Source organism: Strigops habroptila, chromosome 4 (genome assembly GCF_004027225.2).
Source record: "Strigops habroptila isolate Jane chromosome 4, bStrHab1.2.pri, whole genome shotgun sequence".
In the NCBI taxonomy this organism is placed as follows: Eukaryota; Metazoa; Chordata; class Aves; order Psittaciformes; family Psittacidae; genus Strigops; species Strigops habroptila.
Window position 1 is genome coordinate 49767513 of NC_046358.1, and position 11167 is coordinate 49778679.

The following is an 11167-nucleotide window of genomic DNA, read 5'->3' on the forward strand; positions in this document are numbered from 1 at the left end:
AAATCCATACTTCCTGCTTTTTTTTTGGTCGCCATCAAATCTCCTTCTTGATACCTAGAAAATGGCCCATAATTCTGGAGTTTATCAGACACAGTCTTCAAAATGGACGAGATACCTCACAAACAACCAGAAAAAAAATGCTATTAGTAGACTGTTAGGGCTGACACTCACTTGCAGTCAGCTCTGCTGTGCTTGGGTATCTGACTATAGATATTTAAATGTAAAATTTCATTAAATATTGTAAATTATGTTTTTGTTGTAATGTACAGAGACACAGTAGCTAGAGATGTTATGGAGGATTTAATTTCTTGTTTTACAGTTCATATAGATGAAAAGTACATACAAACTAAGAAACGACTAACAGCACTCTTTCACTGTTCCAAAAGTAGCACTTTTACACTGTTTCAAAATTACCTTTGTACTTAAATGACTGTAAAGTCAAGTCTTTCCCATATACTTGTTAAGAAAAAACTGTAGAAAATAATGTAAAACACATGCTTCTCAAAGTGGCAAAGACTTCATCAATTGGTACTTAACTTTCAATTATAATTTGTTCGGGACAATGGCCTGAGACCTCCCCGTGTTGGCTTTATGCCTCTGGCATTCACTTTGATGAATATGTCAGATACTAAAGCTGTGGGGACCTCGGCTGGTGTCATTCAGCTTTGTAACCTGCCAGCACTAGAAGCTGAGAAAGCCTGCCACTCCCACAGTTCTTTGAAGCATATCCACTGCCCTGAAGACAAACTTAGACAAAATATTGGAAGGGTTTCTGGAGTAAAACAGAGGGTGTGCATATGTTGCGTGTGTTACTGTGAGAGCGTGCTTTTACATGATACCATGTAATCCTTCCTGTGCACAGGAACACAGGGAAGGCAAACCGTTTGCTCTCATCTCCCACACTCTTCTCCTGCTCCTGAAATCTGTGTTGATGCTGGACTCAACTGGTTTGCATTCTGATCTCTCGAGCAGTCTGGGCTGCACAGTTTGTTCCTAACAACCCTAAATTCTGGTCAGTTTAGGTATAGTGCTGGCAGAAAAGAACAGAACAATACAGAGAGAGAGAAACCACAGAGGGAATACGTCCTTTATTCATGTTTGTCTTCTATCTCTTGATACTTGTGTATGCCTTCTTAATTTAAACATCCCTCAAACACTGTAATTGTGAACAAAATCTGTGCAGTATCTCTTAAGGCCAAATTTATCTTCTAGTATTTAAGTGGAAGACATTGATACATTGTAATTTGCTTCTAGAAGTGAGATTAAAGGTATTCCTTCTTGCTATTTCATGTCTATTCACCATGACCTCATAGCAAAGTCTAGAGACAGATAAGACTTTATGCTGAACTAACTCCAAACTTGGTATGCTCCTTTTTTGCCCAAAGAGAAGATGTTGATACCAATTTTTATTCTTTTTTTAATTTCTAACATATTTTTTTTCTCGAAGTTGTATTAGCATGGAGAACTTTCATCCTATCAGCAAAAATTTGGGAAAGCACAGGTCCTTTTTTTTTTTTCCCCCAGCTTTTAGGCTTTACCAATTGATCAGTATTCCTTTTCAAAAGGAAATTCAGGAGTTAGCCTGAATTATATGTTAGTAGTTCTCCTGTGCACCATGCATTTTGCTGTAGTTCTCCTGTGCAGCATGCATCCATATAATAGAGCAAAGGCATGAAAAGCATTCAAATGTTTCTAGCTTAGTTAGAACCCAGTTTGTTAAATCACATGAACGGGAAACAGCCTAAGTTCTCCTAATTGCTATACTCATAATTGCCATGCAGCTGACCTAAACCTGTAGTTTGTAATTAATGTTCAAACCAGACTCAGCAAAAATAATTTGCCACTTGTTACATCACAGTTCTATTAATTTAATAATCAGACAGATTTTATTACCAGATATAGAAAGAAAAGCAAATATGTTGTGTGAACTAGGAATCCATTAAGTACAAGCTTTGACCTCTACTGGTTAGGAAGTAAAATAAAACCTGTATTTACACAAATATTAAGAGCTGGGAACAGGAAGTCAGTGGCAATCACATGTTTAACTTGTCCTTTAATGTGTGTGCATTTTAGAACAAATAGTCTCCAATTGATGCTAATATAATGTATCTGCTAAGATAATACGGTCAAGCATATACTTTTGTTTATCCCCTTATGTGATACATTCTGATCCTTTTTCTTTTTTATGCATTTCGGTTGACTTGGATTTAAAAAAAAAAAAGTGATCGATATTTACAACTTCTGAATCATGATAAAACAGATTTGTAAAACATGACTTGTACCTTATTCTGAAATTTGGAAACCTCTTTCCAGTTCTAAAGAAATGAAGTTATTTGGAGAATAAAATAAAATTAAGAGTGTAAAAGACATTAAGGCATAGCTATTTTTCTCATCGCCAGAGAGCACTATATATGGAGAATCGTAAAGAACAATGCATCCAGAGAAGTCATTCATTCTCTTGCAGTAAGAATGAACAACTTGCATCACTTTTGTGTATCTCTTCTTTTGACTAGTATAGATACATGATGGAACTGAAGCTGCAACTTGCAACTCCTATTTACAGCTGCTTGGCCTCTTCGCCCAGACAGCTATGTTTCTGTCATGTGTCTGCCAGCTCATCATTTAATATATTAAGACTTCACTGTGTGGGGACTATTTTCTGTTTATTTTCATGCAGAATAAAGATGTCAGCACTATGTTTTCTCACAAAGATCTGACATTTTTGTCCTCATTTTTCACCCTAATACACACTACAGATTCAGACCTGAAGGCTTTTTGCTTCTGTGTGCAATTAAATATAACTGAATCTCTATGCTAGTATCAGTCACACTGCTACAATAAGAACAGTTTTTCTCATGGTAAAAATACTGTTTAATTAAGTGCATGTGCACATGCACTTTCAATACTCTGAGATTCCTAAGGAAGATTAAACATAATAAAGTATGAAGAATGAGTTTGAAAATGAGAACCAAATATTAAATTGCCTTTATTTGGCAGTCTCTATTTGCAGTTTCACTTTTCAGTTTTTAAACTGAGTACAATATAGCATTGAATTGCTGCACTGTACTATGTAGTTATATCTTTAATATCTCAAGCTTGGATTTTCTCCCCTTGGGTCAGATGGTGAGTATCTCATATGCAAATGTACAGGACAAATATAAAGACTATTTCACAGAACTTAGGTAGGATCCAGACTTTATTTTGTCCTTACACTTGTGAGCATGACTACTTCCTTGTCCTCTTTGTTAAAGTAATTGCTAAATTAGTAGTAGGTACTGTCAATGAGCTGTTCACCTTTTTTACTCTAGACTTCCTTTCCTTTCAGCTACATGTTCTACTACTTTAATCATTGACTTTAAATCTCTAGATTCTCATTGTTCAGTTTAAGAACAAGCAGTGGGAGGAATAACAAAAACAGACATTTATGTTATATATCTACAATACAATATAAATAGAAGATAATCACCAAATGTATTTTCCTAAGAAAATGCATCCAAGATCTTACCCAAAAAAGCTAGATGATTTAACTATTAAGACTCAATATATGTTCCATCTGCTAACACTTTCTGTATATATAAATGTATATACATATTGTATCTATATACATAAATATGTGCATACATATATACATACAGATATATATCTGTATATATATGTATACATAAATGTATATATATGTGTATGAAAATACATATTGTATGTATATTCATACTGTTCTTGTGACCTTTCTGGGTGAGTTGAGAGAACTGTGCTGCTGTCAGGGTGACAGCTCTATCCAGAACTAAAAACTCTGACCAATCAAGGTGGCTAATGTGGCCCAAAGCTGTGAAAAAAATGCAGGGCCAGGTGTTTGTTTCACTGGTGTAATTGTGGTAAGAGGTAGGTAATTCCGTTTGAATTAACAACACAGTTGTTCCAAGGCCTGTGAGTGCCAAGCTGTCTATAGTATACTTATTTTCTCAGCAGAGTATCAGCAAAGTACTTGCTTGTTGAGAATATGATGTATATGAGACCTTGAAATCGCCTGTGGGAAATCTGGCAAGTTGAACTGCTCCTATGTTTACATATTTTAAACAAACAAAACTAATACACCCATGAATGCTGGCAGTTGCTGAAGTCTCATGTACTTTAAAGGTAATATTCCTTAAGTCTCAAAAGCAGAGAAAAATTGATACCTGAGAAGCACCAAAATGTAAAACAATTACCAAAAAAAAAAAAAAAGGTGGAACTTTAGCCTGCCTTTCTTTTTGGACAGAGTCTTGGGTGACAGGGTCTAGAGTTTGGTGTCCCTGCCCATGGCAGGGGGTTGGAACTAGATGATCTTAAGGTCCTTTCCAACCCTAACTATTCTATGATTCATCATCTTCATCTATCTTCCACACATTACCAGGCAGAACTCAATTTTTCACTGATCTTACCCAAAAAGCTAGAGCTCATGATGTTTACATATACTCTGACCAATTGTTACAACTTCTTACTTGGTGGAGTGGTGCATATGTAAATGTGCAGATTCAAGGAAATGTCACGTATCCCTTGCCCTCACTGAGGAAGTGTGTATGTTTCTGGTTACTCTCAGGTTTGGCAGCCTCTGGATTTTCAACAAGAAGCAGACATTGTAATGTCTGATGTTTCATACTGAGCCAGAAAAAAATAGGAGGACCTTCTCTGTATTTAGGAGGATGTTCGTATTATCCTTTCTTCTCCTGCAAGAACAGGAAGTACAAGTATGAGGGAGTTTAATTCTCAGAGCATATTTATTTTGTTCTGCAAGGTTTCATATAGAAAGGTGTGTTTCCCATGCAGCTTGTTTTTGAGAACTGAGTGAAATTCAGTTTCAAGCAGCATACTGCATTCCTACTCATTACTACTACTATACGTATCTTCTACCTACCTCTATCACAGTTATGATCTTGCTTGAGTTTCTTCCAGTAATGCTTTGAGAAACAAGACTATATACCATTAAATGTAATAGAAATGTTGAGGTCAATGCCTTGCACATGACGCATGACAAGTAGTCAGCATTATGGCAGTCCTCTCTGGTTCTCAGGTAAGCTTGTTCTTCTCACAGGTTAGCTTATGGAAAAGACTACCAATTTGCTAGAAGAGCACTGCTGATGACTACAGTCTTTTTCCAGAGCTTTCATCAAACTTTAAAGAATACTGAGTTCAGACAAGGGAGTCTGCTAAAGATAAGGACTGTGACTGGATTTGAAATTGTATGGGAAGGCAGCATAGATAACAAAGGACATGTATGATATACTTGCAATGGACTGCTAAAAATGTGCTCTGCAGCATTTTTCATTGACTGCCATTTCCCATATAGTGAAAACTTCATGTCCAGATATACCCTGTTTCTTCCAGTCAAGCAATAAAAAGGCCATGTTGTTGTTTGGAAAGATATTTAGTAACCTTGTATCTTTGTATTCAATAAGAGACAATAGGAAGAGTTCTTTGTAGCCAATAGTTGCTATCTCAGAATACTTAGATATTATAGCCAATACTGACAAATGGAGATAGTTTTTCTGCAGAAAGGAAAACATCACAAGGGCTGCAACCTACAAACTGTTATATTAAAATGGCAGTAAGATAAAGTACATTAGTAACTGTGAAACACTTCTGTTGGTTTTGCTAGTAATAACTGCATCTTCTGCTATTTCGTTATGCTTGCAATGATGGTGATGATGGTGCGAGAGGAAATTGTATTTTCCAGCAGTTTTTACAGTGGCTAAACCCAAATGCTTTTTTTTTTTTTTCCCCCCCCTAAAGACCTCTCTCCTCACACCATACTTGGGATGTGAGCACGGAGAGTAAGCAATAAGAACAGTGAAATACCTACTGTTAGGAGATGGAGACTCTACTGTTTTCCACAACCTTATGTGGCAATGCCAGCACACATCAAGGAACTCTGCTTAAGGCAGCCTATATCACAGGATTCTTACTTAGAAAGCACTTTTTCTTGGAGCAAACAAAATAAACAATCTTGGCAATTCTCTTGACAATATGTGCTGAGGACGTTCATCATTTATATGATCATTCATACACAATTGCTTTCATAACACTAAGTCAGGTAGGGAAACCACTGGATTGCTGAAGGCACATTTATTGCCTATACAGCCTGTCCCTGCATGAAAATTCTTCCTGATTTCACAGATAAAAACTGCATAATGCTTAGGACACTGCTGTCTGTACTGCTACACTGAACTGCATCACTGACATCGTAATTCTGAAGCTTATTTTTTTAGCAATGTGTGAAAAATCATATTGTGTGTGATATTCAAGATTTAGCACTTTAATGCTGTCTATGTGCTGAATCAAATCTTAAAGAGACCAGCAGAAGGTAGTTAAATGATCACGATTAAAAATCTTGTAAGCAAGCATCAAACTCAACAGGTATCTCAACAGTGACATAAACATGATTCACCATGTCAGGATATCCTCAAGCATTTGAGGCTTTGAAATATTTACAGCAATGTTCTCCAATGGATACAAGTACAAGAACATACAAATAGAAGTTGACTCTGGGTTTTTGATTGCTTATTGACAGTGAAGATGCAACCCACCTGTTCTTTACATGTAGCCTTTCCAAATATTCAGCCCATTTTGAAGCATCTGGATTTAATGTAGTCATGTTACTGGTTCTGCCAAAGGAAATGTTCACTCATAGCTGGCAAGGAGGGAAGTAGGAGAAACTTTCATCATTACTAAAGTATGTACTGTTAAGTATTAACATCTAAAATGCCCACATTAAAGAAGTAGGATTAAAAAAAGACATAATGGTTTTCCCAGCTGCCTTCTGCAGACTTGCAAGACTCTATGTCTTAAGATCATCAAGGTAACTCTTGCTGGATCTGACAATAATGATATGATCACATATGATTCACATAAAGACCAGTAACATACCGTGAGACTGGTGGCCGAAGATTGCTACCAAGTGGAATACCTCTTTGAACCAGGGAACTTTTGTCTGATTACCCATACAAAATGCACTGTGCTTGCTGTATCCAATGCAGCAATACAAAAGCAGAACAGCATAAGAATTTGTGGAAATGCTCTATAACAAGGCTGTTGTGAAGCATCTGTGACTTGTGATCTTAACAAATCAACTTCTTGTTGCTTTTGCCAGGATAAATTGTACAAACATGCCAACAACTTGCCATCAGTAAAGATACTGCAGATACTCATGCAAACATGCGTCTGTGACAGACACTTCCAAATCAAAATTCCCATTTTAGTTGGGATTTTGGTTTCCAAAATTCCATATGGTACCATGCTTTTTTGATATCCTTACTTTGGGATCAAAGAAACTTCTGACCAACTTTATAAAGTTTGGAGCATTCACCTGAGAGCAGATCAGACAAACTTAACTCATAATGTTCTGGAGTCAAAATCCAAACATTCAGCTTATACATTTTTTGATTCCTCATTTACTAGGTTTCTACTTCAAATTAAAAAAAATGCTGAAGTTCTCCCCCACTTCTCTGACACTGAAGTTCTAGGGATATCAATGGAAAAATAGAGAGAAGCATTCAGAAACAGGAAGAAGTTGCTGAGATATGACTCTATCCTTTCTAATACGACAAACCAAGATTTTTGGTGATTATCTGTGACATTCTGATATGTGACATTGGGGCTGTTCTTAGCCTGGACCAACTTAGATAGGCCTGAAGCACTGAAAGCCTACTATCCAATAACATTGATGCTAACGGAACAAAAATATACAGAAGCAGACATGGAAACATTCATCAATGGAATAAAAAAAAGTAACTATAAAAAAATCCCAACAAACCCAACCCTGTAATTATGGCTATCGTAGCTTGTTTATGGTTTGTGTGGAGCGAAATACAGTGCTAAAGAGTATCTCTCATTCTCCAAAGACTAGTTAACTCTTACATTTGTACAATCCCTCATGTTATTGAATATTACACCAAATACTGATTTCCAAGCCTAGAAAATCAATCATGAATGTGCTGTGCTGGCTGCTAGGGCATATTCAGACAGACTCACGTCTTGAAAAGGACTCTCAAAGTTCCAACAGCAGTGTAGGCTCATACAGGTGTGCAGGATGCCTGATCAAGAAAACCACCGCGTGAGCTTAAAACTTTTAACCCATGAACTCGTAACGAAATGCCTTTATGGCAGGTTATCCTGAAAGAAGTTAGCTGATCACTTCAGCTAGGTTAAAAGCAGCACATCGAACTATCATGCAAATTGAAACCACTAGCCAAAAGTTACATCTAGCAACTCAGAACTACTACAGACACACAGAAAACTATAAACAACCCAATCACTTCTGAAAATAGAGTTGCTGTATTTTTCAGTATTTCTGTGGAAAATTATCCAAGCCCTGTGATCCAAGATCTCTATAGATTTTGTACTACTTATATGCTCTGGAGCAGGGAGGCAGACACCCCCCCAACTTCCTGCTAATGTTGTCTTACTTAAATGACTTATGAATTTATTGCCACTGCAAACATCTGCTGTAACATTCTGCATCCTTCAGTGATTGTTTGTGACTCATAGGGTGGTGTATTTGGTAACTGCAGTGCTTTCACCTCTTGGACTCAGGAATTTGACCAAAACCAGCTGCATGTGAGCCTCAAACAGTGCATCATGGTAAGTGTAGTCAGACTATGTGGAGGCCTTACAGCGGTCTTCTCAATAAAACTGAGTTTTCCTTAAAAACAGACTAGAACAATTAACGTTTTGAATGATGAGGCTTCAATAGCTTCCAATTAAAAGAAAAAAAAGAAAAAAAGTAACAGGGAAAAAAAATTAAAAAAATGGGAGAAGACTGTAAACACAACTCCCCACCCATAGGATCCTGACAGCACAGCCTTCTAACTTGTGGACGTTTTCCCCTCAGCAAACCTGCACAGCCTCAGCCACCCTGTGCACATTCCCCTGCGTGTTCTCAGGACTCACCCCTGAGAAGGCATACCTGCTCCTAACCCTTCCACAGCGCCATGCATGCTATGCTGCAGGCCCCCCTCACTTCACTTTCCTCTCACGTCAGCTACAGCCCTGCTCCCCCCTCTACCTTCCCCGTTCCCGACGCTTTCCTTCCCGCGCATGCCCAGGCGCCCTCAGGAAGAGACAGCCCTCTCTGCGGGGCTGTACCTCACAGAGAAGGTGCTCGCCACGAGGAGACAGGAGGGAGTTTTTTCCTGTACGGCTCACTTGCCGTGTTTTAAAGCAAAATGTTACACAATACACACTAAATTCGAGGCAAGTGGGCAATATGTGTACTGTCCTTTGTACACTATTTGAGGAAATGAGTGAGGAGTGGGCTGACATGGCTTGTCAGGTACTTAACTGTGTGTTGTGATGTGTCACTTGTGCAAATATCAGAGAGAGCTTGGATAGCAAGCTTAATGGGGGAATGAGCAGAACTTCTGTTAGCATTAAAATCTATCTTGTGTTCCTGTACATGAGGAGGATTTATGTTGTATCAGAAGATAGGGAACTGCCTGATACGAATTGCCTTCACCAGCCACCTGGAGGAGGCTCCTGACTGCTGAAAGGCAGATGGAGATCTCCCCTGTCGACAGAGCTAAAGAAGCCATGCTCTGAACCAACAACCACAGCCCTCTGGTGTATCCGTCAGACGCCTCTTGGAGACAGGGGTACCCTGTGGTGTGAAAAGTCTGTGGTCAGTCTGTCAGAGCGCTCTGAAGTCATCACTTGGAGGGGGAACTTGCTGTAAGTGGTTCAAGGAGAGTGTGGTGAGACCGGGTGCACCCTGGCTGGCTGGTTATCATGTGCAGCAAAGTGGGAATGGTGTGTTCCTGAATGGTTTTTATCCTAAGGTGTAAATGTCTGTCACTGATGCTAGGCTGTGTGAAACCGATGGAGTTTGTTTAGGGCCTGAGTTTCTTTTCTGTCTCAGTGTTACGTATGTTGCCACTGCCTCCAGCAATTCTGTTTGTTCTCCTCTATGAGCATGATTTTTTTAACATCAAATTTTACTGTGGTTTTAAAATCTATTGTGAATAATGAGAATATTGAGATGTCTCAGAAAAAAAAAAAAAAATTAGGTAAACATTGCATACCTGCTGGTAGAAAACAAATTATAACAGCTGTCAAAGATTATGTCATCTTTACAACTGTCCATTCTTTGAAGGACATAACATCCTTGCATGTGAGTGGAAACCCCCAACCCTGTTTCCCTAGTTTAATTTGAACCTAAATTTTCTTTATTTGTAGCATACAGTTTTGAAACGCACTGTTGAAGTGCTTCACAATAATAAAAAAAATAATAAAACACAAAGGCCATTTATGTAGATACAGTCTATTGAACTAAATTCAGCTACAGGATTGATTTAGTCTGTTTGATTACTCAACCTTTAGTCTTCATTTTCCTTAAATTCTTTTCTGTAATTTATTCAAAAGTATATATGCTCTGCTTTAAAATCCTTACCAGTGAGGTGCCTAAGAGCATGATCTTTTTGATGTAATTTAGATCTAGCATGCTAAGAAGATATATTCTAAGCCAAGAGCAGGAAATAAAATAATAATGTTTGGTTTTTTTTAATGTTCTTCATTTCGTAAGTCCATAATAATTTTGTGGTGCTTGGAGGATGGATGTTGTTTGGTTTTTAATTTTTGTTGGCTGTAACTATTACTGTTTTAAATCTGAAAGGGTCAATGTGCATTTTGCTATCTCTGGAATCCAGGATTCTGCGTAGGTTAATAATCTCCAGCATCACTTTTATATCAAGGAATCCAATAAAATTTGAACTGTTTACTCTTAGCTGAGTTTCCAGGACTTTAACTATGCAGTCAATAGATAGAGTATGTTTACATATTGCTGGCAATCAGTGAGTTGCTATTTACTCTTTGCATTCAGTGATGATGTTGTGTCGTGGTTTGAGCCCAGCCGGTAACTCAGAACCACGCAGCCACTCGCTCACTCCCCCCCTTCTTCCTCCCCTGCTCCCAGAGGGATGGGGAGGAGAATCGAAAGAATGTAACTCCCACGGATTGAGATAAGAGCAGTCCCGTAACTAAGGTATAATACAAAACCACTACTGCTACCACCAGTGATAATAATGATTAGTGAAATAACAAGGGGAGAGGATAAAATTGCTCACCACCCACTGACCGATACCCAGCCCGACCCGAGCAGTGATCTGGGCCTTCTGGGTAACTCCCCCTAGTTTATATACTG